The sequence below is a fragment of the Rhineura floridana genome, chromosome 7, assembly GCF_030035675.1.
Source record: "Rhineura floridana isolate rRhiFlo1 chromosome 7, rRhiFlo1.hap2, whole genome shotgun sequence".
Taxonomy (NCBI): domain Eukaryota; kingdom Metazoa; phylum Chordata; class Lepidosauria; order Squamata; family Rhineuridae; genus Rhineura; species Rhineura floridana.
The window spans coordinates 103,896,797-103,923,644 of record NC_084486.1 but is presented as its reverse complement, the minus strand read 5'-3'; the positions used below and the strand labels follow the sequence as shown (position 1 = coordinate 103,923,644).

General features: G+C 43.0%; 1 long non-coding RNA gene across 1 annotated transcript in view; it reads right to left on the bottom strand.

Moving 5' to 3' along the window:
- Nucleotides 1-26,848, bottom strand: part of LOC133389329 (uncharacterized) — a 118,666-nt gene that overhangs the window by 44,996 nt on the left and 46,822 nt on the right. Inside the window, exon 2 of the long non-coding RNA XR_009764066.1 lies at nucleotides 21,282-21,405. This is a non-coding gene — a long non-coding RNA (uncharacterized LOC133389329). The remainder of the gene's footprint in view (nucleotides 1-21,281; nucleotides 21,406-26,848) is intronic.

Genomic DNA, 26,848 nt, shown 5'->3' with positions numbered 1-26,848 from the left:
AAAGTGTGTTATCACATGGCTATGTTGCTAAGGGACCACATTTCTCTGCCATTCTGGGAATGTAACCTAGAACAAGGTAAAAAAGTTTGCAAGCTTACTCAAGCTTTCTTCTATTGATGCAGACTAGGGAATGGTTTCCTGTTGTATCTCCCTGCTGTCATCTTGACTTTAACAGGAAGAATCATAGAATAGAATCATAGAATAGTAAAGTTGGAAGGGGCCTATAACGCCGAAGGGTTCAACTCCCTGCTTAATGCAGGAATCCAACTTGAAGCATACCTGACAGGTGGCTGTCCAGCTGTCTCTTGAAGGCCTCAGGTGTTGGAGAGCCCATCACCTCCCTAGGTAACTGGTTCCACTGTCGTAGCTCTCTAACAGTTAGGAAGTTTTTTCCTGATGTTCAGGCAAAATTTGGCTTCCTGTAATTTGAGCCCATTGTTGTGTGTTCTGCACTCTGGGATGATCGAGAAAAGATCCTGGCCCTCCTCTATGTGACAACCTTTTAAGTACTTGAAGAGTGCTATCATATACCCCCTCAGTCTTCTCTTCTCAAGGCTAAACATGCCCACTTCTTTCAGTCTCTCCTCATAGGGCTTTCTTTCCAGTCCCTTGATCATCCTCGTTGCCCTCCTCTGAACCAACTCTCCTTCAAAGACCAAGACCAATCTCTCTCAAGATTTGTGCCCTATCTGTCAACTGTCATCCACACAGATAAAAAACCACCATCCTCCATTCTCTCAACCAATCAACACACAGCATTTACAGACAGTTCAGCTCAGTCACACTCCCTTCCCTATCTTTGTTGTTATGTGCCTTCAAGTCGACTACGAGTTATGGCGACTCTATGAATCGGTGACCTCCAACAGCATCTGTCACCCTGTTCAGATCTTGTAAGTTCAGGTCTGTGGCTTCCTTTATGGAATCAATCCATCTCTTGTTCGGCCTTCCTCTTTTTCTACTTCCTTCTGTTTTTCCAAGCATTATAATATTTTCTTATGAATCATGTCTTCTCATTTTGTGTCCAAAGTATGATAACCTCAGTTTCAACATTTTAGCTTCTAGTGATAGTTCTGGTTTAATTTGTTCTAACACCCAATTATTTGTCTTTTTTGCAGTCCATGGTATCCACAAAGCTCTTCTCCAACACCACATTTCAAATGTGTTGATTTTTCTCTTATCAGCTTTTTTCACTGTCCAACTTTCACATCCATACATAGAGATCGGAAATACCATGGTCTGAATTATACTGACTTTAGTGTTCAGTGATACATCTTTACATCTGAGGACCTTTTCTAGTTCTCTCACAGCTCCCCTCCCCAGTCCTACCCTTCTTCTGATTTCTTGACTATTGTCTCCATTTGGTTAATGATTGTGCCAAGGTATTGATAATCCTTGACAAGTTCAGTGTCCTCATTGTCAACTGTAAAGTTGCATAAATCTTCTGTTGTCATTACTTTAGTCTTTTTGACGTTCAGCTGTAGTCCTGCTTTTGTGCTTTCCTCTTTAACTTTCATCAGCATTCGTTTCAAATCATTACTGGTTTCTGCTAGTAGTATGGTATCGTCTGCATATCTTAAATTGATATTTCTCCCTCCAATTTTCACACCTCCTTCATCTTGGTCCAATCCTGCTTTCCGTATGATATGTTCTGTGTATAGATTAAATAAATAGGGTGATAAAATACACCCCTGTCTCACACCCTTTCCAATTGGGAACCAATTGGTTTCTCCATATTCTGCCCTTACAGGAGCCTCTTGTGCAGAGTATAGGTTGTGCATCAGGACACATTTTCCCTATGAGTCCGGCCATCACAGCGGGTATTAGCTCCACCTATCGTGCGAAGGCAAGAATGTCTTTGAAGTCAAGACTAGGGGCGTCAGGCCCCTCCCACTCCCCAGTTCATTCTTGCCTTCCTGCGAACAAGATTGAAATCCTATCATTGAGATCCTATAGCGTAGAATTTAGCTAAGTTGTTTTCGTATTTGTTTACTTTGTGTTTAAATGTCATTTATCTCTGTTGCTTGTTTGAGGTTCTTTCCTCAGAGACCGCGGCTGAGGTTCTCCCTGATTGGTCTTTAACCTTTTATTTTTCGTTTATTCTCTTGCTTGTTTGAGGACCCCCACAGAGACCGCGGCTGCGGTGTTCTGTGGTTTTCTGGCCGTTTTGAGCTTCGGGAGATCGCAGCTCTTTCTCTCCCGTAGCGGTTTTTCACTGTCTCAAGCCGCGCTCTGTGGAGCCCTTGGAGAGACCGCGGCTGCGGTTCTCTCCCAGGCGGGAGCCTGCGGCTGCGGCTCCCTACCTTTTTTTCCAACCTTTTTTTTACCTGCCGGGGTTCTGCCTCCCTAGAGCCTGGTGATCCGGCTCTCTCTCCGCAACTTTAATTTCGCCGCGGAGAGCCCTGCTCCCGGTGGCGGCAGCGGCTTGCCTCCTGCTGCCTCATCCCTCACAGGCTTCTCTCGGCACTTTGATTTCGCCGCGGAGAGTCCTGCTCCCGGCGGCGGCAGTGGCTTGCCTACTGCTGCCTTATCCCGCACAGGCTTCTATCTGCTCTTTCTTCTTGGGGGTTTTCTTGGAGCCGCTAGTGCGGCTATCGGCCCCGCGGCTCCCCCTGCGAGGCTGTGCTGAGCTACCCTTCCCCCAGTTTGTTACCAGACGGCCGCCATTGCTCTGTCTTTCTCCTCCATTTTTAGATCATTTTTTCCCGCCATTTTTGTTGAATTCAAATTTCCCGCCTTTTTTGTTACCCCTTTATTAACCATCGGATACCTTCCCTGCAAGCTATCTGTATGTGTGTTGTCTGTGTGTTGTCTGTGTGTTGTAGACAGAGTTACACAGGGCTTCCTCACACACAAAATTACTGTGACTGTATCATCAAGGCTGGAGTTTTAATACAGTGGCTGACTTGTACTAAATTTGAATTATATTCAGTACCATCAAGGCTGGAGCTTTAAATCAGTGGCTGACCTGTACTAAATCTGAATTATATTCAGTATTATCAAGACTGGAGCTTTAATATCAGTGGCTGACTCGTACTAAATCTGAATTATATTCAGTATTATCAAGGCTGGAGCTTTAAGATCAGTGGCTGACTTGTACGAAATTTGAATTATATTCAATAATATCAGTGGCTGACTTCTACTAACTGAATTATATTCAGTATTATCAAGGCTAGAGCTTTAATATCAGTGGCTGACCTGTACTAAATCTGAATTATATTCAGTGTTATCAAGGCTGGAGCTTTAATATCAGTGGCTGACTTGCACTAAATCTGAATCATATTCAGTATTATCACGGCTGGAGCTTTAATATCAGTGGCTGACTTGTACTAAATCTGAATTATATTCAGTATTATCAAGGCTGAAGCTTTAATATCAGTGGCTTACTTGTACTAAATCTGAATTATATTCAGTATTGTCAAGGCTGGAGCTTTAATTTCAGTGGCTGACTTGTACAAAATCTGAATTATATTCAGTATTATCAAGGCTGAAGCTTTAATATCAGTGGCTGACTTGTACAAAATCTGAATTATATTCAGTATTATCAAGGCTGGAGCTTTAATATCAGTGGCTGACTGGTAATAAATTTGAATTATATTCAGTATCATCAAGGCTGGAGCCTTAATATCAGTGCTGACTTGTACTAAATCCGAATTATATTCAGTACATCCTGCTCCTTCTGTGGCCGTGTACCACGCCTGAAATCCAGCCTACAGCACTAATCTGAACTATATTTTGTACATCCTGCCCCCTCTGTGGCCGTGTACCAAACCTAAAATACAGCCTATATTATACTAACGCTGATACCACAGTGCATTCTGCCCCCTCTGTGGCACTGCACTTAGCCATCTGCCAGTGTATTCTACCCCCTCCGTGGTCGTACGCTGTGCCAGTTCGGGTCTTTACATCCTGCCCCCTCCGTGGCAGTGTACTGCACCCAAGTTAATATAAGATGGCAGAACAGCCAGGCATGTCTCAATCAGCCAATATGATGCCAGATCAGCCAGGCATGTCACAAACAGCCCAGCCACAACACTCCAAGGTGACTAAGTCTAGGCATGTTAAAGTAATGGCTAAGACAAAACATATTTCCAGCCATAACAAACCAAAGCGGCCACGCTATGCCTCTGTGCCAACCACCACCACTACCACAGCAACTCAGGCACACATAAACGATATACTTCATTCCCCTGCTGCTTTCTCTGACGAGGAGGTTTTTGCTGGCTTTTCCACTCAGCTTTCACCTAACCAGCCTCCCTCCGTTTTACCGCCCCAAACATCTGCTCCAATACCGGCTCAGGCACAAACATCTGCCACAACCGGGCTGCAGCTGTTCCCTGATTTCTTCTCCCAACTTCAAGCCATGCTGGCATTTATCACCCAAATGCAGTCACTACCACAGGTTCCGGCCATACCTCAACTCAACATGGACCAACGTGCATGTCATGAAGCTCATCCTTCCTGCTCACCAAATCCCTTCGATATAGCCAGAGGCAGATGTATTGACGAAGCCTCGTATGCGGAGAAGTCAACCTTCACTGACCACATTGAAGGAGATGACTGGAGTGACGATTCAGATCATGAGGAGGATACATCGTATCGCTTGTTTAATGCCTCAGACTATCAGCCCCTGGCACGCAGGGTAGTTAATACCCTTGGTCTACAGACTGCGCCTTCAACTTCTTCCGCACCAGCCATCAAAGGGGCCAAGGTTCTCAAATCTCCTGCACTTATTGAACACTACATCCCGGTGCCGGACCCAATTGCCAAATTGGTATCTGAAGAATGGGCTCAACCATTTCAATCTCGCCACTTCCAGAACCTGGCTGACAGGCTTTACGCCCTAGCTCCGGACTTTGCCACCAAGTTACACGTCCCTGGCATAGACGAACCAATCGCTCGCCTCGTTTCACGATCCCTTTTGCCCAGGGAAGGGGAATCCCAACTAAAGGACACTACTGAGCGTCGAATAGACTTCACCCTCCGCAAAAACCACGAGGCCACTGCCCTATCCACGCGTGCCTCCGCTTCAGCCTCCATTTTCTACAGAGCAGCTATGATGTGGCTGGATGGTCTTCTAGAGGACACTAACCCTGATCCTGTCACCCTCAGAAGGTCACTGGTAAAGTTGCGTAAGACAGCAGCTTTTGTGCCCGATGCCACCTTGGATGCCACTCATTTGGGGGCACGAGCCATGACGGCTCAGATAGTCGCTCGACGGACCCTCTGGCTTCGCCACTGGCAGGCTGATTCAGCGGCCAGAATGAATCTGGCCAGGTCTCCTTACTCTGGATCGTTACTCTTCAGCGAGGAAGCTCTAAAGGCAGTGCTGGTTGATCCCAAAGACGGCCACAAACCGGTTCTGGCCATTGTCCAGAACATCGACCATAGGCCTTCCAGGCGCTTTCCTTCCTTCCGTACTAACCAGCCCTTTCGAGGAACGCGGCCAGGAGGACGAGGCCACAATGTCAGATTCTATGACCCCAATTCATCCAGGGGCTCCTGGAACCGACACTTCCAGGGCAGAGACCTACGGCTGGCTTGTCAACGTCGACAAAAGCCATCTCTAACCAACCCAACGGCTACTACATCTAGGGGCAATGTTGGATACCCTGCAGGCAATGGTATTCCTGGCTCCAGATCGCATCACTGCCATCACAAGCATCGCAAGGTCCCTGATGTAACAAACATCAGCAGACGTCATGCTTCTAGCCAGGGCGCTCGGAATGTTCATTTCTACAATCCATATTGTGCCATGGGCTTGAGCCCACACTCGGCATCTGCAATGGACTTTACTGCCCTTTCAACAGGACATTGCCAGCTCCAACCATTGCAAAGTTCGCTTGATCCCCGCACTGCGCCTATCATTCCGCTGGTGGACGACGTCCCAACACCTCTCCAAGGGCACGCCGTTCAGAGAACCACACAGATCTGTTGTAACCACAGATGCCAGCCTCATAGACTGGGGAGCCCACTGCAACTCCCAGTACGTTCAGGGGGTTTGGTCCACCACGGAGCAGACTCAAAGCATCAACTGGCTGGAGCTAAAAGCTGTACATTTAGCTCTAATTCATTTTCAGTCTCTGTTCCCTTTGGACCATGTCCTCATTCGAACGGACAACACGCGTGTAAAATCACATTTGAACAGACAGGGGGGCACCAGGTCTCGTCCTCTGCAGGACTTACCCTCCCTCACCTTCGTCTGTACAGAACAACATCTACAATCCCTGAAAGCAGAACATCTCAGACGGATTTGGAATGTGACAGCAGACTGGCTCAGCAGACAACAGGTGTTTCCGGGGGAATGGAAACTTCACTCAGCCATTTTCCATCGTCTTCAGAGTCGGTTCGGCGAATGCTCAATCGACCTGTTTGCCTCCAGTCGCAATTGCCAGCTTCCCAGGTACCTTGCCCGATATCTGGATTCAACAGCGGAAGCAATGGATGCTCTGACAATACTGGAGCCAGACGGTCTCTTGTACGCCTTTCCTCCCATACCATTGTTAGCCAAAACCTTGAGGAAGGCGTGAGCCGAGAGGGCACAGCTGGTTCTGATAGCACCATTTTGGCCACGCCGACCGTGGTTCTCAGATCTTCTGGCAATGTCGATGATGGATCCTTGGACACTTCCAATCAGGCCAGACCTCCTATCCCAGGGTCCAGTACTGCACCAGGACCCTACTTGGCTCAATCTAACAGCGTGGCGTTTGAACGGGGACATTTGAGGTCAGCTGGACTGTCTGACGCTGTGATTGATATTATTTTGGCCTCAAGAAGACCATCCACTACTCGTATTTATCAACATACCTGGGTGGCTTTCTCCAAGTGGTGTCAGTCCCACCACCATGATCCATCCCAGGCCACTGTGCATCAGGTGCTGCAATTTCTCCATAGCGGCTTTATGATGGGACTTCGACCCAACACTCTACGTCGACATGTGTCCACTCTGTCGTCCATTCTCTCAGTGTCCTCCCCTGGAGCTCCTATTTCCTCACATCCGTTCATCAAACGTTTTTTGAGGGGAGTCGCCCTTCGCTCTCCGGCTGTTGTCCATCGGTTTCCCTCATGGAGTTTGCTGAAAGTTCTGCAGGCTTTGCAACGCCCTCCGTTTGAACCCATCAGGACTGTGCCCCTATGTATGCTGTCCTTCAAGGTCTTGTTTCTGATCGCAATCACATCTGCCAGACGCGTTTCGGAGTTGGGCGCATTGTCTTCTGCTCGACACCTCTGCGTCTTCCATAAGGACTCTGTTGTGCTGAAGACTGATCCTTCCTTTCGTCCCAAGGTCGATTCAGTTTTTCATTGCAACCAGGACATTGTTTTGCCTTCCTTTTGCCCGAATCCTACCCATCCTCTCGAGAAGTCTTGGCATTCGTTAGATGTCTGGAGGGCTCTCAAGACCTACCTGTCTGGGACCCAAGAGATTCGACGAACGGAGTCTCTGTTTGTATCCTTTCATCCAAGGTTTATGGGGCATAAAGTATCCAATCCTACCTTATCCCATTGGTAGAGGGCATGTATTACTTTAGCATATGAGTCTCTGAAGCTGTTAGTTCCAGCTAGTATAACGGCTCATTCTACCAGGTCAGCTGCCACTTCGGCTGCTTTTGCCACTAATGGTCCTGTTGCCGATATTTGTAGGGCTGCAGTCTGGTCTACCCCACACTCGTTTATAAGGCATTATAAAATTGATCACTATGCCTCTGCTGACGCATCTTTTGGCAGACGAGTGTTGCAACAGGTTCTTAATGAGGATTAACACGTGGGTGGTCCCTCCCTGTATGGGCTGCTGTGGTACATCCCGTTGTGATGGCCGGACTCATAGGGAAAATGGACCATTGGTCTCACCTGAAGGGTGATTTTCCTATGAGGACGGACATCATGACCCTCCTAGTTGGAGGATGACTATATATTTTCTAATGTGTTATATATTACTGTTATGCTATTATGTTTACATTTAAAAGTGAAGTCAAGACTTCTAGTTCTGTTATACCGCTATGTTGGAGTCATGTTACTATGCATGGTACTATTGTGTTATTTTCCTGCTGCCAGGCCTGTTGGCCTTGTTCTTGTATTTTTAGATATCTCTCCTCAGACTCGCTGCGAATGAACTGGAGAGTGGGAGGGGCCTGACGCCCCTAGTCTTGACTTCAAAGACATTCTTGCCTTCGCATGATAGGTGGAGCTAATACCCGCTGTGATGTCTGGACTCATAGGAAAATCACCCTTCAGGTGAGACCAATGGTCCATTTCTTTTAAAGCATTCCATAGTTTTTCATGATCTACACAGACAAAGGCTTTGCCGTAATTTATAAAGCACAGGGTGATTTTCTTCTGAAATTCCTTGGCCCGTTCCATTATCCAACGTATGTTTGCGATATGATCTCTGGTACCTCTTCCCTTTCTAAATCCAGCTTGGACGTCTGGCATTTCTCGCTCCATATATGGTAAGAGCCTTTGTTGTAGAATCTTGAGCATTACTTTACTTGCATGGGATATTAAGGCAATAGTTCGATAATTACTGCATTCCCTGGGATCCCCTTTCTTTGGAATTGGGATGTATATGGAACGCTTCCAGTCTGTGGGCCATTGTTTAGCTTTCCTTATTTCTTGGCAGATTTTAGTCAAAATTTGGACAGATTCAGTCTCAGTAGTTTGTAGCAACTCTATTGGTATGCCATCTATTCCTGGTGATTTGTTTCTTCCAAGTATTTTAAGAGCAGCTTTCTCCTCGCACTCTAAAATTTCTCGTTCTTCATCGTATGGCTCCTCCATGAATGAATCTGTCATCCTGCCATCTTTTATAGAGTTCTTCAGTGTATTGCTTCCAACTTCCTTTTATTTTATCTCAGTCGACCAGTGTGTTCCCCTGTTGATTATTCAACATCCCTACCCTTGGTTTAAATTTCCCTTTCATTTCTCTAATCTTTTGGAACAGGGTTCTTGTTCTGCCCTTTTTGTTGTCTTCTTCTATTTCTATACAGTAACTATTGTAATAGTTCTCTTTGTCCCTATGTACTAGTCGCTGTATTGTTGCATTTAGTGTTCTGACTGTGTTTCTATCTCCTTTTGCTTTTGCTTTCCTTCTCTCTTTAACCATTTGAAGAGTTTCTTCAGTCATCCATTGAGGACTTTCTCTCTTTTTAACTAGAGGTATTGTTTGCATTCTTATCTGATAACGTCTCTGACTTCATTCCATAGTTCTTCCGGTTCTCTGTCAACTAAGTTTAAAGCCTCAAATCTGTTTCTTATCTGATCTTTATATTCTTCTGGGATGTTATTTAAATTGTATTTTGGCATTATGATTGCTTTGTTGTTCTTTAGCTTTACTCTAATTTTCAATACGACCAGTTCATGATCTGTACCACAGTCTGCTCCTGGTCTTGTTTTTGCAGAAAGTATGGAACTTCTCCATCTTCTGCTACCAATTATATAATCAATTTGATTCCTATATTGACCATTTGGTGATGTCCACGTGTACAGTCGTCTTTTCGGTTGTTCAAAAAATGTGTTCACAAGAAACAAATTATTGCCTTCACAGAATTCACCAAGACTTTCTCCTGCTTCATTTCTGTCTCCTAGGCCCCATTTCCCAACAATTCCTAATTCTTTTCTGTTCCCTGCTTTTGCATTCCAATTCCCCATGATTATCAGCACATCTTGTTTTGGTGTGTGATCAATTTCTTCCTGTACTTCTTCGTAAAATCTCTCCAATTCCTCTTCTGTGTTTGCCGTCGGAGACTAGACTTGGATGATGGTTATGTTGATAGGTTTCCCATTTAATCTCATTGATATCACTTGCTCAGACCTTGTGTTGTAGCTCCTAATTGCTCTTGCTACAGCACTTCTCACTATTAAAGCAACCCCATTTCTTCTTAATTTCTCATTTCCTGCATAAAATATTTTGTAGTTGCCTGATTGGAAATGTCCCATTCCCGTTCATTTTAGTTCGCTCACACCAAGTATTGTAATGTTGATGCGTTCCATTTCTTGCTTGACAATTTCTAACTTTCCCTGGTTCATGCTTCTCACATTCCATGTTCCTATTGTGTGTGTCGTACAACTCCGGACTCTCCTTTTGCATCTGTGCTCATCATCCTCTGGGCTTCCTTTCGGCTTTGACCCAGCTGCATCATTAGACACAGCGCTACCCATACTTGTCCTTTGTTCTTCCCCAGTAGCTCGGTGAGTGCCTTCTGACCTGGGGGTCTCATCTTCCAGCACTATCTACTTACCATAATTCTCATAATACAAATCTATACCAACTTATATTTCAGCATAAACTATTGGAGTATCACACTTCCACCCTCTGTATAAAGGCCCAATATATGGTCCCAGTCGAATCAAATCTCATAGTATACCTACTGACTGACTTCTTAGGATTCTAAAGAGGAAAGCGCCATACAGGAAACCTACTAGTAGAACAATCTGTTCAATCAGTTGCTACCCAAAAGTTGCACATGAAACTCTTTCTGCAACCAGCATCCATGAAATGAAAAGGAAAACCTCACTAGTCCCATAGATAATACCCATTTATTTATTTAATGCATTTATATCCCATGTTTTGTCCAAGAAGCTTAAGGGGTTTTAGTATAACACCTCCCTTGAAAAACTGAGCCTTCAAAAGGAATTGCCATCTAGAATTTGGTGATCCATCTTCTGCTTGTGGTCCTTTGCTTCCCCCATCACCACTTCTTTCTTTTTTTGTACCCATTTGTGCAAGGGCTGCAAGGCAATTTGTTGCTTGTCACTGCTTCTTTTCCCCTTTCCCATGGCCTTCACACAGAAAAGTCTCATCATACATAGCTCAAGGGAAACTTGATCTCCTGTCTCTCTCTAACTCTGCTTCCCCTCTTGTCTCTCTAACTCTCAAAACTGTTAGCAGCCATGCCAACTTGGCAATGCATTATTTACATGTTGGTTCCTGTCTCTGTCTTGATTTGGTTCCCCTCATGTCTATTTGGCAACTATTGCCCTCCTGTCCCCTCACTTGGTGTTTTCTCCTCCTAAGCCTCTCTATATCATTCTCACACTACACTCTCTCACCCGATCTTGTAGTCTCCTATGTCAGGGGAAAACTGCAGCCATCCATTTGTTTCTGGACTATAGCTCTCATAATCCCTGACAATTGGCCATGCTGGCTGAGGCTGATGGGAGTTGTAGTCCAACAACATTTGGAGGGCCACACGTTCCTGACCCACTGCCCTATGCCCATTATAGACTTAACCAAATAATTGCTGGTCTAATCTGAGTATTGCTTAGGATGTTATGCTGTCTGTTTTTGTAATAAACCACAAAACTCCAAGCTACTAAACTCTAGCATGTTTTTCATTGTACAGTGACAAGTACCAGTTTCTAGGAAGTGCCAATTTCTGCTGTAGTGCATTAGGACTCAGAGTTAAAGATTCTAATATGTGTTGTCTGGGTACATTACCAAACATGTGTAGGGGAGAATACATAGTAGCATGTAGGAAGAATAACATTTAAAGGCCCCTTTGCACAAAGGTGAACTAGGAACATATGAGGAAGACTATGATGAAAAAGTGACGCATGTGATTAACTTTATGGGTATTGACAGTGAGGCAAATGGATTAATTGCTATGTTGATTTACCCTTGGAGACTGATATGTTCTAAATTAAATTTCCCAGCATTGGATACATATCTTCTTTCCACACACTTAGAGATTAAGAGTTTTCATATGTAGGATATATTTGATTAACAGTATCTTTTGGGTTTTCCGTTTTTACTGACATGAAAGAACAATCTGCCCAAAGTGGAAAATTTTCACTTGACAAAAACAACAACTGACAGTCATTGTATTACTATGTCTATACTATACAATAGTCTCTGGGACAGTCCAGATGTAGCATCAAACTATGGTGGTGTCCAGTCATGGGTTGTGATTGGCTACTGATTCTAATCTGATTCTAATCTGAAATTGTGGCTTCAAACTAATTTACAAGCCACAGTTTGGGCACACTGTGGCCTGGCATTACATCTGAACTGACCGAGTGAGTGTTAAAAGCTACATAGAACTTCATTTCTAAAACAATAGATGCCATGGCTGAAGCCTGCATTCAGGACAGGCTCTTTGTTCTTTCTCCTAATTCCAGATGTGAAGGAGCAGTTGTGGTTCCTCAATGGTCACAGAAAGGCATTCTGAACAATTAGCCTGGCACTGAAACCAGAGCAGAAAGTTTAGTTCTGATTAGCCTTGCCTCAAATTGAACCCTGATGTCAAAACATTTTTGTCATCTTGCCACTTTCTACTAAATATGATAACGACTAACTGACTCTGACCTTTTGCTCTCATTCTGACAAAATAACCAAAGAAACCATCCCACTGTGCTTGCTTCTCAGTGCCTGAAATATGAGCTTACATAACCTCTTTGTCTCTAGATCTTGGCAGGGAAATAAAAACATGCTGTGTGTTGCTTGGTGATTCAAAGTCCCCCGTTTTCATCCATAACCTGGGAAAACTATTTTGCTTTATTATCAGATAGCTATTCATTGATACTAGGGTTGCCAGGTCTCCGTTTTTTGCCCACAAATCTTGGATTATTGGGGTCTCTCTAAGTCTTCAGGTGAGTCACCCCAATCTCCAGACTCTCAGCTTTTATTTCTCTAAAAAAAGTTCCTAAGTGGTCTGGTTTAAGAGACGTGTATATTGTCAGCTGCCCCCCCCCAACTTCTGTTAAATGAGCTTGTAGGTGGCTGCTCTAACCGCACCCTTTCAGGTTTGTAGCCATTAAGTGAAGTCAGGGTTGTGATTGACAAGGGATTTGTTGACCTCCAGGCAATAGCTAGAACCCATCGCAAGTCCAGAAAACTATTCCCTTTTCCTGCTTGTCTGAAAATCTCATAAATTAAGTAAGTCTATAGCTTTCAGCAGTAGCAAAAGTCCCTTTCTCTCTGTGTGCAGGAGATCTAGAACAAAAGATCATAGCAGGATCTTAGTAGGCATGCACAGTAAACAATTTCAGTTATGATTATAATAAATGTGTACACACAAAACTTTTTAAATTACTTGCAAAAACAGCATATTATACATTTTATTTCAAGTATTTTTGAATAGAAATTTTTTAAAAAGTGTACATGCAGCTTATGAAGTCATTACAATGTGTTATACTTGTCTAATTATGAGGAAAGTTTAAAGTTTCCTGGGCTGTTGGAGAGGGCAGTTTAGTTGTCTAATTCATAGTGTGTTTTGAAAACCTTCCCAATATGAAGCTTTCATCCTATACTTGCTTTTCTGGAAGTAAAGCTGAAATGCTAATCCCATGCACAGGGAGTAAACCTTATTGTTGTTGTTGTTGTTAAATTTTATTTATACCCCGTCTTTCGGCCAAAGGCCCTCAAGGCGGCTTACAAACAAAAATAAACACAGGTATAAAAATACAATATAAAAATACAATAAAAGCAATACAATTTACAAAAAATAAATTAAATAAATAACATTATAATAACAAATAAAATTAAATAACAAATAACATTATCATTGAATTCAATAGGAGTTACTTTTGAGTAGACATGGTTAGGATTGTGCTGAAAATCAATGGGACTTTTGAGTGAACATAGCAAAGGATTGTGTTTATGTTGAAAATCTTTCTCTCCCCTTCCAATCCTACTTTTTAAAACAATTAGGCAGGGCAAGTGTCACTGCTTTTACTTTGTAGGAAACTAATACTGATTTTTGTTAAAAAAAGTTCTGCAATGACCAACTGGTTTTGACAATAAATATGGGATGTATGCATTTTTACATCTCCTCTGTGTGTGTGTGTGTGTGTGTGTGTAATCTTTCCAACAACCTTGTGAGATAAGGTTGCCAATTGGCAACCAAGGCAGCTCACAAGAAATAAATCAATTTAAAATCCAATAAACAAGTATAAAACAGTTGCAAAACAGCTTAATGTGACATGATTCTGAATTTTGGGTTGGGTGAGTGTAGGTTGCAGTCCTTTGCATGCTTCCCTATCTGAGTAAGCCCCATTGAATACATTGGGACTTGCTTCTGAGTAAACATGCCCAGGATTTCACTATAAATATCTTAATAATAACAAACATCTTTGACAGTCATGCTTATATAAATATATAAATATTTCTTCATACTATGTCTCCATATGTATCTTATTTCACACTATGATTGTACATTATTTCCTCTACATTTTCAGGGTGGTCATGGTCCACCTCTGTTGTTTTCACCCTGAGGGGCAGATAGGCTGAGAGATGGTGAGTAGTCCATGGTCACCCAGTAACTTGGTAGCTGATTTCAATTTTTTTTAAAATAATTAAAATGATTTACATGCAGGCAAAGTTTATCAAGTAGATCCACACAATACATTTAAAGTACATCCAGCTCACAGTTAAAGCTTCCCCCAAAGAATCCTGGGAAGTGTAGTGTCCCCCTCTCAGTTATAGTTCCCACCACCCTTAACAAACTACAGTTCCCATGATTCTGTAGTGGGATTCATGTGTTTCAAATATGTCTTGAATGTGCTTTAAATGAATGGTGTGTATCTGCCCTGGGTATTTATGCATTCATTAATGAATTGAAAAGAACAATTTTTAAAGATACTTTTTTAAACAGGAGAAGGGCTGTAGCTCAGTGGTAAGGAACATGCTTGGCATGCAAAGCTCCAAAATTCAATCTCTGGAAAAGACTATTGCCTGGAATCCTGGAGAGCCAATGCTAGTCCATGTCATCAGTTCTGAGCTACATTGTAATAAATGGCCTGAGTTGGTATAAGGTAGATTCCTTTGTTCCTAAAAGAGGAAAGAGACCCAAGGGCCACAGTGACTCCAAAATTTATGTAGTTTATTTACAACATTGATATACCACTTTATTATTTAAAAAACTATCATAGCAGTTTACAGAAGGAATTAAAACAATAAATTATTGGCAAAAGCAGTTAAGTCAGGTATCTAAAAACATTCAAAACAATAAGACAAACAATGAGTTAAAAACAGATAAAAAACATAAAGAGCTTCTCCATGCCCGGGCAGGCTTGCCTAAACAAAAATGTTTTTAGAAGGTGCCAAAAAGAGTACAATGAAGGTGTCTGCCTAATATCAATAGGCAGGGAGTTCCAAAGCAAAGGATCAATTTCTTACAAGAGCAGAACAAGTACTATGTGGCACCCATAACATGGAAAGCACACCTTGAACTTGGCCTGGTAGCAAATCGGCAACCAGTGCAGATTTCAGAGCAGAGGTATTACATGCTGACAGAGTCTCACTCATGTCTGCAATCATGCCAAAGCATTCAGCACTAACTGCAGTCCTCGGGTCAGGTTGTGCTGCATGGAGATTTCTGTGACCTTGGCTAACTGGCTGCTAAGTCTTACAGCAGTGTGGGGAATTTTTGTTGAGATCTGAGCTGGGGTGAGAAAAATTAAATCTCCCCACCTGCTTCAGAGCTCCAATGAATATCAGGGAGGGGCACATCTGTTATTAAATAAATAATCCCAGGCATGTTTTGAAGTGATGATTTAGTGCCACATGTACTTTGACCATCAGTTTCAATAGTAGTTTTGCCATGACATTTGGCTGCTATTTTAGAAATGCAAGCCCAGGATCCCCTTGGGATGCATGCTTAACTAGCTATCTAGTTGTTTTGTTGTTGCTGCTGCTGCTGCTGCTGCTGCTGCTGATGGCCACAGTATTGCTCTCGTACTTGGAGAGGCAATGAGAAGGGGAGAGATCCATAAAAAGCAAAATTAGTAGCCAGGCATGGAATCTGCCGTTTCTAGCCACAAAGGCAGGCAAAATAATAATAATAATAATAATAATAATAATAATAATAATAATAATAATAATAATAATAATAATAATAATAAATTTTATTTCTAGGCTGCCTATCTGGCCGCACAAGCGGCCACTCTAGGCGGCGTACAAGATCAAGTAAAATACAACATACAAACTACATAAAAACCCAAGAACTACAATATAAAACGAAACCGAACCCACCCATAGCTAAAACCAATAAAATTAGGCTACCCCAGGGATCTTGTAGGCCTGCCTGAATAGCCAGGTTTTCAAGGCTTGGCGAAAACTTGGCAGGGAGGGGGCATGGCGAAGATCATAAGGGAAAGAGTTCCAGAGGGTGGGGGCCACGATTGAAAATGCCCTCTCTCTGGTCCACACCAGTCTAGCTGTTTTGACTGGTGGGACCGAGAGAAGGTCTTGAGTGGCTGATCTAGTCAGGCGGCATATTTGTTGATGCTGGAGGCGTTCCTTCAGATAAGCTGGGCCGAGACCGTATAGGGCTTTAAAGGTTAGTACCAACACCTTGAATTGGGCCCGGTAAACAACTGGTAACCAGTGTAGATCTTGTAACACCGGAGTGATGTGATCGTGGCGACGGCTGTTCGTAATCAAATGTGCCGCCGCATTCTGTACCAGCTGCAGTTTCCGGACCGTCAAGGGTAACCCAACGTAGAGCGCATTACAGTAGTCTAAGCGAGAGGAGACCAGGGCATGTACTACCCGTGGGAGAAGACGGACAGGCAGATAGGGTCGCAGCCTCTGTATTAGATGTAATTGAAACCAAGCTGCCCGGCTCACTGCCAAAACCTGAGCCTCCATGGACAGCTGGGAATCAAGGATGACCCCGAGGTTGCGGACCTGGTCCTTCAGGGGCAGTTTTACCCCACTGAGCACCAGGTCTAAAGCTCCTAATCTTTTCCTGTCTCCCATGAGCAGTACCTCGGTCTTGTCAGGGTTTAGCTTCAGCCTATTTCCTCCCATCCATTCACTTACTGACTCCAGGCACTTGGAAATGGTCTCCACAGCCAACTCTGGCGAGGACTTAAAGGAGAGATAGAGCTGGGTGTCATCCGCATATTGGTGGCACCGCAGCCCAAATCTCCTGATGATGGCTCCCAGCGGCTTTACATAGATGTTGAATAGCATGGGGGCAAGGATAGAACCCTGTGGCACACCACAATTGAGAGGCCAAGGGTCCGAGACCTTATCCCCCAATGCCACCCGTTGATTTCTGTCTGAGAGATAGGAACGGAACCACCGTAGAACAGTGCCCCCTATTCCCATTCTCTCCAGACGATCTAAAAGGATACCATGGTCGACGGTATCAAAAGCTGCTGAGAGATCCAGGAGGACGAGGAATGCATGTTCTCCTTTATCCAACGCCCTCCTTAAATCATCCACCATAGCGACCAAAGCTGTTTCAGTTCCATGACCAGTCCTGAAGCCAGACTGGAATGGATCCAGATAATCTGCTTCATCCAAGTGTGTCTTTAACTGTTCGGCCACCACTCGCTCGATGACCTTGCCCAAGAATGGAAGATTAGAAACAGGGCGAAAGTTGTTTAAATCTTGGGGATCCAAGGAGGACTTTTTCAGAATGGGCTTTATTACCGCCTCCTTGAGGGCTAATGGCACCACACCTTCTTCTAAAGAAGCATTCACCACTGCCTTGATCCCTTCGCTCAGTTTCTCTTTACAGCCCAAAATGAGCCATGTAGGGCAAGGATCAAACAAGCAAGTGGTTGGCTTCACAGTAGAGAGCACCTTGTCTACTTCCTCAGAGGGAAGAGGCTGAAACCGATCCCACCAGACCGGAATGCAACTGGCCGACTCTGGCACACTTCCTGTATCCACGGCATACGGAATCGCACTCTTTAGGCACTCAATTTTATCAGCAAAGTGTTTAGCAAATATGTCACAGGAGGCTTTAGAAAGTTCCATGGGTTCCTGCACAACTGGACCGACCAGGCTTCGGACCACTTGGAACAACCTCCTGGGACAACACTCTGCGGATGCAATAGAGGCAGCAAAAGATATAGGAACCACTTTATCTCTCAGCAAAAAAGGCAGTAGCAGCATGTATTGACCCAATGAAATGATTAATGTGTAATCACAGTGGCTCCCTCAAAATATTCAGTAATTGAGCCTCTCTGGCTCTTAACAGCCTCAGAGTGCAGTGCCGCACGCTTCTCAATGAGGTTTTGTACACTTACCTTTGAACTCCATAAATCATTATACATTTCTCTGTTTTCACTATCTGTTGGATCAGCCATTGCTAACAATGTTTATTTGTATTGATTTATTCCGGCCATGGGTGTTTTCTTTTAGAACTCAGAGAGCCTCATCCACTTCTTGCTTTATGGGGCTGCCCTAGGGGAGCTTTATGGGCAATTTTTCTTTTTGTATATCTATAATTATTTAAAAATGAATATCATAAATATATTGCTTTCCCTGAAAGATATTTCTTTCATTCATAACCTCAAAACTGGAGCAGGGGAAAGGTAGGGGTGGGGGGTTTTTTTGGTGGAGGTAGCGGTGATTTGTGTAGAGTTGACATTTCTTTTTTCTTTTGTTGCAATGGCTTGCTCATTATGCTGAAGGGTAGAGAAGCAAAGCTCCCAGGGATGCTTAAACCTAACGATGAGATGGAAAGAGGTATTGGGCTTCTATTCCTAGCCTCATCATAGCACTTTGGCAAGTCCACTTAGCAGAAGTACCTTGTCAAGTGTTCAGGTTTTCAAGAGTAGTTCAGAGTTTTTTTCTTTTGGAAGGAAGCCCAGGCATTGCCAGATTGAGATTCCTCACAATGAGTGGCACTACTCTCTGTAAGAAGTGACATGATAGAGGTGTATACAATTATGAATGATGTGGAGAAAGTCGACAGAGAAAAGTTTTTCTCCCTCTCTCATAATATTAGAACTCAGGGACATCCAATGAAGCTGAATGTTGGAATATTCTGGGCAGACAAAAGAAAAGCTTTCTTATCACAGCACATAGATAATCTGTGGAATTTACTCTCACAGGAAGGAGTGATGGCCACCAACTGGGATGGCTTTAAAAGAGAATTAGACAAATTCATGGATGATAAGGCTATCAGTGACTGCTAGCCACTGCTGGAGGCAGTATTCCTCAGAATACCAGTTGCTGGAGATCAGATGACGAGAGTGCAGTTGCACTCAGGTCCTGCATGCCAGCTTCCCATGGGCACCTGGTTGGCTGCTGTGAGAACAGAGTGCTGGGCTAGATAGGCCCTTGGTCTGATCCAGCAGGGCTTTTCTTATGCTCTTACTCTTTGATGTAAATATTTGCCCCTCCTCAAGAGAATTTCAATGTCTTCTGGTAAATGCAGTAAAATGTTCGACTGAATGACTACTAATGTGTCACGATGGAGCATGATGGAGCTAACTGTTGATGGCTTTTTAATTTCTAGATAGTACAAATGCTCAACCCTGGCAAGAAGGGCAAATTAGAGCTCTCTTAAAATAAATATCATAATTGTAACAAATGTGGCCTGAAACACGTGTGGAGGTATATCTGGCAACTTCACTGTACAGTTTTTGATGAATGGTAAAGATGCACCTTTTTACCCTGGCCTTTGATATCTGAGATATACTGTATATATTTTAGGACCCATCCTATTTTTGTGATGTTATTTTATGTTGTTTTTAACTGTTTTAATTATGTATTTTAAAACTGTTGTGAACAGTGGATGATGATGATGATAAAAATAAATAAATAAATAAATAAATAATAGTAGGCATAAGAAACTCATGCTAGGAAAACAAAACAAACTCATTTCCAGGCTGTAGAGCTGCTGCTTGGGGAAAAAATTTTTTTTGTCATTTTATCAGTCTTGTGTAGTGGAGGGACAGGTTCTTTTGTCGTTTGCACATCAGACATGAAAATAATAGGTTATATGACTCACATCTTTCCACATCTGCCACACACATTTTAAAGTAAATTGTTCTGAGAAAAGTCTTGTTTACAGACACTATTCTGTAACTGGCATTCAGGTGATTTCATAATAAGATACTTCTTGATGTTGTACAATCCTTAGAAACTAGAAGCAAATGACCCGACAACTTTAATTTCCATGTAGAAACTACATGTTATCATAACCACAAGCTATTATTTCCCAGGCAAGGAAAATATATAAAAAGGAAAAGTACTACCAAGCTGTTGCAGCAGAGTTCTGACACTTTGTATGAACTTGGATGTCTGGGGTAGATTCCAAGTTAGATGTTGACTAGTTAGCTTTGTGTGTAACTATTTATGGTAGCACACTTAGTCTTAGTCTGTAGGGTGGGATATAATGACTTGGATTCCGATTGTGTCTTGCAGAAAGGGACTTCCATTTACACAAGAGAAGTCCTAGGTTTCCATGGAATGCTCCCCCCTCATTAAGGAAGGGAAAGGTCCACAGCTCAGGGTTAGAGTATCTGCTTTGCATGCAGAAGGTTCCAGGTTTAATCCCCAATTAGGGCTGGGAATGTCCCTGTCTGATACCCTGGAGAGCTGCTGTGAGTCAATTTAGACAATACCAGGCTAGATGGACCAATGGTCTGACTCAGTTCAAGGCAGCTTCCTGTGCCTCTCTTCAGTATCAAACAAAGGATTCTCCAACACTTGGGCCTGGGTTTTTGAGGTGCACAGGGAGCTGCTGAGGGAGAGAAGAAAGCCCTGTTCTGTGAGCAGAAGTCAGCTTCCGGTTTGTCATATCTGATCCTTTGTTGGACACAGACGATATGTAGAATGGGCTGCACCTGGGAATTTAAGTTTTCAGTTATATTGAATACATGCTAGATATCCTTTCAATTTTGTAATGTTAACTTTTGTCCTCAATATGTTCTGTAATGTATCTTGAGGCTTTGGGACATCAAAGGCCAAGGTTGTTATTGCTCTTGTTATGTTTGATCCATCTCATCCATAGTTCTGCTCATGGAGATGATCCCTAACAAACTAACAGAAGAAGGGGAGGGGATTTCACCTTTTTGCCTCCTGTGTTCCTTGAAAATCTGCTCCAGAGAGTTGGGGAACCCTTCAGAATATCATTAAGTTGGTACAGGAGCTGCAAAGGGGAAGGTGTGGATCAGGAGCTACAAAGGACTTGGTGTGGACCATCCTTTGGATTGAAGGCTTTCTGTTTGGATCCAACTTATTTACTACTACTACTACTACTACTACTACTACTACTACTATTCAGAATATACTGTGGGCCAAACACAATTTATGTCAGAACATATTGCAGCCAGTAATTTTTCAGTCAGCATTTCTGAAGATGTGATCTACTTCTCCTGTGCTCACTCAAAACACTGTTTTGATGTTTGGAACATTCTTTAATGCCATATATTTTGCATAGTAAACTTGACAACAGTGCAACCCACATCACCACTTTTTGTGCCTTCAGCACCTCCTTCAAAACAGTAATGCTTCTAGATAAGCAATGACCAGTCTGGAGTAATGCCCAGATGTTTGTTTTGACTGAGTGAATTTGTGTCTCTTGACCCAATGTGCTTACCCTGTCTCTCGTAGAGCAGTAGGAGTAGGGCAGGCAGCCAGCTCCACTGATTGTAGGAGGTCACAGAGTGTTATTTTGGGTTGCTGATGATCAGGTGCTGGTAGGTATGAAAAACCTCCATATCCTGCCAAAAGAGAGAAATGCCACAGACATTCAGACTCCGTAAATATGAATCCCAAAAGAAACTCCACTGCAATAAAATATTTTTGTCTGGCTGGTATTGTCACTATCTGAATCCAGTCTGGAGAATATAAAAATATTATGTGTAATCAGAGCAAGTCTGTAGTTTTCAAAAAGGTGGACTGTTCTATCAGGAAATATGTGTAGAATATAATCCCACATTGGGCCACATATTTTTGCTGCCCAATTACCAGTAGTTTCTGATGAAATCTTAGAAACGTAAGAGAGGTCAGTTGCGGTTAATTGTACATCAAGCAGGAAAACAAGCAGGGCTTCAGCATGCAACATTTTTTTTAGCTGTCAATAAAACATCACATATTCAATATGAACATTTCTTCACTAAACCTTTCTCTGCCCGCAGTATGACTTTCTTTACAGTCATAATAAGAGTCCTGCTATATCAGGCCAAAGGCCCATCATACTCCAACATCATGTTCTCACAGTGTCCAACCAGATGCCTGTGGGAATCTTGCAAGCAGGACCTGAGTGCAACAGTACTCTTCCCACTTGTGATTTCCAGCAACTGGTTTCCAGGGGCTTACTCCCTCTGACAGTGGAGGCAGAATAGAACTATCATCCTAGTTGCAATTGATAGCCTTATCCTTTATGAATTTGCCTGATCCTCTTTTAAAGCCATCCAAGTTGGTGGCCATCATGACATCTTGTGGGAGTAAATACTGTAGTTTAAATATAGTATGTGCTGTGTGAAGAGTTCTGTGTGGTTTGGAGGTTGGTCACTCCTGACCAGGGGGTGGACCTCTGGAGCACACAGAGTCCAGCTGTAGCTGGATGGATAAACACTTTGAGGACAGTCGCTTGGCTCCACAGAGATTTAGATGCTAATATGGTGGAAGTTCTAGCCAAAGTGTCCAATACAATGTCGAACCCAGTGTTGTGGGATCAATTCCAGTTAACGCAGCCTCGATGATATGGACAAGATACTTGCAGTGATGCGCCTCACCACCTGCTCATTAGATCCTTGCCCATCCTGGCTTATTAGCTGGAGTGGGGTGACTGAATGAATCACAGGTGTAGTAAACACATCTATGTGTGATGGTGTGATGCCCACTCTCTTAAAGAGGTGGTGGTGCATCCACTTCTTAAAAAGTCCACACTGGACCCAATGAAGTCTAACAACTATAAACCACTCTCCAATACCCCTGTCTTAGCAAAGGTGTTGAGAAAATGGTTGTAGAGCAATTACAGGTATTCCTGGATGAGAATGATTATCTAGATCCATCACAATCTGGATTCAGACCTGGTTTTGGAACAGAATCAGCCTTGCCTGCCCTGATGGATAACCTTGAGAGAGACAGAAGCGGCCCTGTTACTTCTGCTCGATCTCTCAGCGGCATTTGATACCATTGACCGTGGTATCCTCCTGGACCGACTCAGTGGGATGAATATTGGAGGCACTGTATTATGGTGGTTCTGTTTTTACCTTCAGGGTTGCATGCAAACAGTAACACTGGGTGAGTGTTCTTCCGTCCCCTGGCACTTGTGCTAGGTGGTTTTGCAGGGTACTATTCTCTTTCCTGTGCTGTTCAACATCTATATGAAGCTGTTGGGAGCAGACATTAGAAATTTTGGAGCAAGAACTTGGCAATATGCTGAGGACATGCAACTCTATTTCTCCATAATTTCTGAATCAGGAGAGGCTGTGAACCGGTATCTGAATGCTGTAGTGAATTGGATAAGGGCTAATAAACTGTGCTTGAATTCTGGGAAGATGGAGGTCTTGTTGGGAAGGTGGTTCCCATGTCTGGGAGATAGGCAGGTTTCCTGTTCTAGATGGGGTCACACTCCCTCTGAAGGACCAGGTCCGTAGCCTAGTGGTACTCCTGGATTCATCCTTGTCACTAGAGGCCCAAGTATCTTCTGTGGCTAGGAGTGCCTCTTACCAGCTTTGCCTGATTTACGTTCCAGGACAGAGATAGCCTGGTTCGGAAGCTCCAGCTGGTGCAAAATGGAGTGGCCAGATTGCTAATGGGAGCACATGGCCAACAACATGTGACACCACTTTTAAAACATCTGAACTGGCTGCCCATCCACTACCGAACCAGGTTCAAGGTCCTTGTATTAATTTACAAATCCCTGAACAACTAAGGTCCAGAGTATCTTAGGGACCACCTGAATCCTTATATCCCAGCTTGATCACTGAGATCATCTGCAGGAGCGGCTTTGGTAATCCTGAGTTGGCAAGGCTCATTTAACATCGACACAAAATTGACCCTTCAGTGTCATCAGCCCAGTTCTCTGGAATGCTCTGCCAACAGAAATTCAGCAGGCACCTTATGTTTTAACCTTTAAGTGCTTGCTGAAAACTGTTCTGTTCCTCCAGGCTTATGCTGGCAATTAAGAAGATGCTTGTTTTGCAACAGTTGACCTTTGTTTTTATTGTATTTTTAATGTTTTTATTCTGTGGTTGATGTTGTTTTTAACATGTTGTAAACCGCTTTGATGTTTTTAATGAAATAGTGGTGTACAGTACAAATATTATTATTAAGAAATTTAAAAAAATAAACTTTCTTTTGTCTGTCCTGAATCTTCTAATGTTCAGTTTAATTGGATGTCCCTGAGTTCTAGTATTATGGAGAAAACTTTTCCTTATCTACTTTCTCCACACCATGCATTAACTTAGGCTCCTCTATCATGCCCCACCCTTGCTCACTTTTTTTCTAAATTAAGAGCCCCAAATGTTGTAACATTTGCTCATGGGGGAGTTGCTCTATCTCCTCAATCATTTTGGTTGCACTTTTCTGATCCTTTTCCAGCTCTACAATATCTTTTTTAAGGCAAGGCAACTACAACAGTACACGGTACTCCAAGTGCAACCACACCATAGATTTGTATGAAGGGACAAGGTTCAGTTGTACATGGTTCAACCCCAGGATCTCCTGGTAAGATAGATTTATTTATTTGTTCGTTTCAATTTGTATCCTGCTTTATGACATAAATGTGCCCAAAGCAGTTCACAATATGACAGAAAAAATTACAAACGGATACATCATTACAATAATAGACTAAATGTTAATTCATTTCAGAACATAAGATGACAATCGAAATAAATATTTCATTTTGATAATATGGATATTATAACATTTTAATTTCATTATAAAATAAACTATCAGTCATTGAAATATATTAATCAGTTATGATAAACGTTCCCAGTGCAATCTGATATTAACACTTATATGACAAGTAGGCAGGACATGGCAGCATTAGTTTATTTTATTAGTTAAGTGCATAATATTTTTTTTCACAGAAGTAAAATATTAACGTGCCCCCCGGTCTGAAACCTTGGAGAGCTGCTGCTGGTCAGTGTAGACCAGTGGTTCCTTACCTGGGGGCCGGGACCCCCAGGGGGCCTGTGAAGTAATCCAGAGGGGGCCGCGAACAGTAAAGAAATGAATTATTTATTAATTTTTTAAAAAAGTCTTCACTCCCTCTACACTGTCTGCTTTCCACTGCCGCTGCAGATGACAGCTCCCCCTTGCTCCAAACAAGGGGAGGCCTTTTGCTGAAGTGCCAGAGCGTCTTTCAGGCGCTCTAAGGGCAGGCATCTGCCTATAAAATACATGGCAGATGCCAAAGGAGGGTGAGGGTGGAGCTACCAGGAAGAAGAGGGGATTACTATCACTGATTCCCGTCTCCTTGCACTGCCGCTACTGGCAACAGCCTTACTTAGAATGAGAGGAGAGGGCTTCTTGTGAAGCAAAAAGAGGCAAGCCTGCAAAGAAAGGCTGCTTTCTCCTTTCCTTCCTGGCAGCCAGCCTGCCTCCCTGGGAGGAGGGGGGTCACAAAAAATTTTCAGCTTATAAAGGGGGTCCCGTGCTCATAAAGGTTGGGAACCACTGGTGTAGACAGTGCTGAGCTAGATGGACCAATTGACTGACTCAGTCTAAGACAGGTTCCTATGTTCCTTTGTCCTCTCTCTTTCTCCTTGCCCATCACAATTGCTGGGCTTTCTTCATCCTTCTGTTTCCTCAGAGCCCTGACATTTGTCCAACCATGCTAATACCCTAGGTCTTCCCACAATTTTTGTTTTACTACTTAGAGGATGCTGTATCTGTTGCCCATCACTGAGCTAATAGTAGCCTTGGGGAAAGGAAGATTAAATTAGAGAAAGGACATGGAAGAGAGGGTGAAACCCTCTCCCAAAGCATCTGTCCCCACAGCCCCATGGAAGAACTAATTTGTAGAACCAAGTTTGCATGAAATCCTAATTGTCTGCATCACAACTGGGCTGGCCCTACTGTACTGTTTTCACATTTTGATATGGATAATACCTCTTAGGGAACATTTGGCCCTGCAAATGTTGTTTAAGTACAAATCCCATCAGCTTTAGTAAACATGGTCAGTGGCCAGATATGATGGGTGTTGTAGTTCAGCAATGTCAGGAGAGCCAAAAGCCCCCACACATGGTTTATTAATGTCATTGGACCATAGTGACTTGACTCCACTCCTTATATGCAAATATTGTTGTTGCATGTTCCCTTGTGTTTCTTGCCCATAACCCATCCAGTTTGGATGCCTTATCTGCATCTTAAACATCTGATTATATGTTTCTAAGAAAAATCTGGGATAGAAGGTAGACTGGTATGAACTAAATCCCATTCCTATTCTTTTCCTGAGGAGCAGATTGGTGGAATGCAAAATATTCAACCAGGACTAAATATTTGCAGTCCTGGCTGTTGGATTGGAATGGCATAAATGAGCCATTTATTTGTATAGACACCTGTACATAAAGGTCCTCACCTATGGAACCGAGTCTGTGCCTTTTTAAAAAAAAAGAATATGTATTATTGGGAGTGTTGAGATAAACTCAGATTACAAGGACATCAATCAACATTTTTTGCTAGCTATATTAAATTTAGAAAATTTGCTTGAATTTCCCCATCCCTCAATAAACATCAACTATAAATTAGAAGCAGCTGCATAAAAATCAATATGGTGCAGACTTTTGTGAAGTAAAAGTATTGATGTTCTAAAGCCTTGACATCCTATCTACTATCTCTGTTCGATTAATAATATAGTCATCCTTCATGATTTTGTCAGTATTGCATAATGGCCTCAGTTGTACTTTGTACGTAGAATAAGTTGGTTTTAAATAATTTCAGGGTCATCTAAACTGATCCTGCTTAGCTTATGTGATCACAGCCTGAGATAGCCCAGCAATTGGCCACAGCTCCATGTTGTAGGAGAATGGATGAAATCTGGAAGACTCATCAACTGCTGGAAATTATAATCTCAACATCTTGTCTTTGGCCTCATGTTTAAAAACAATCTTGAGTTAATTAAGAAAGAGTATTAATTCATTCCCTGTTGTGCCTTATTGAATGTGTGTGTGTGTGTTTGTGTGTGTGTGTGTGTGTGTGTGCGCCCCA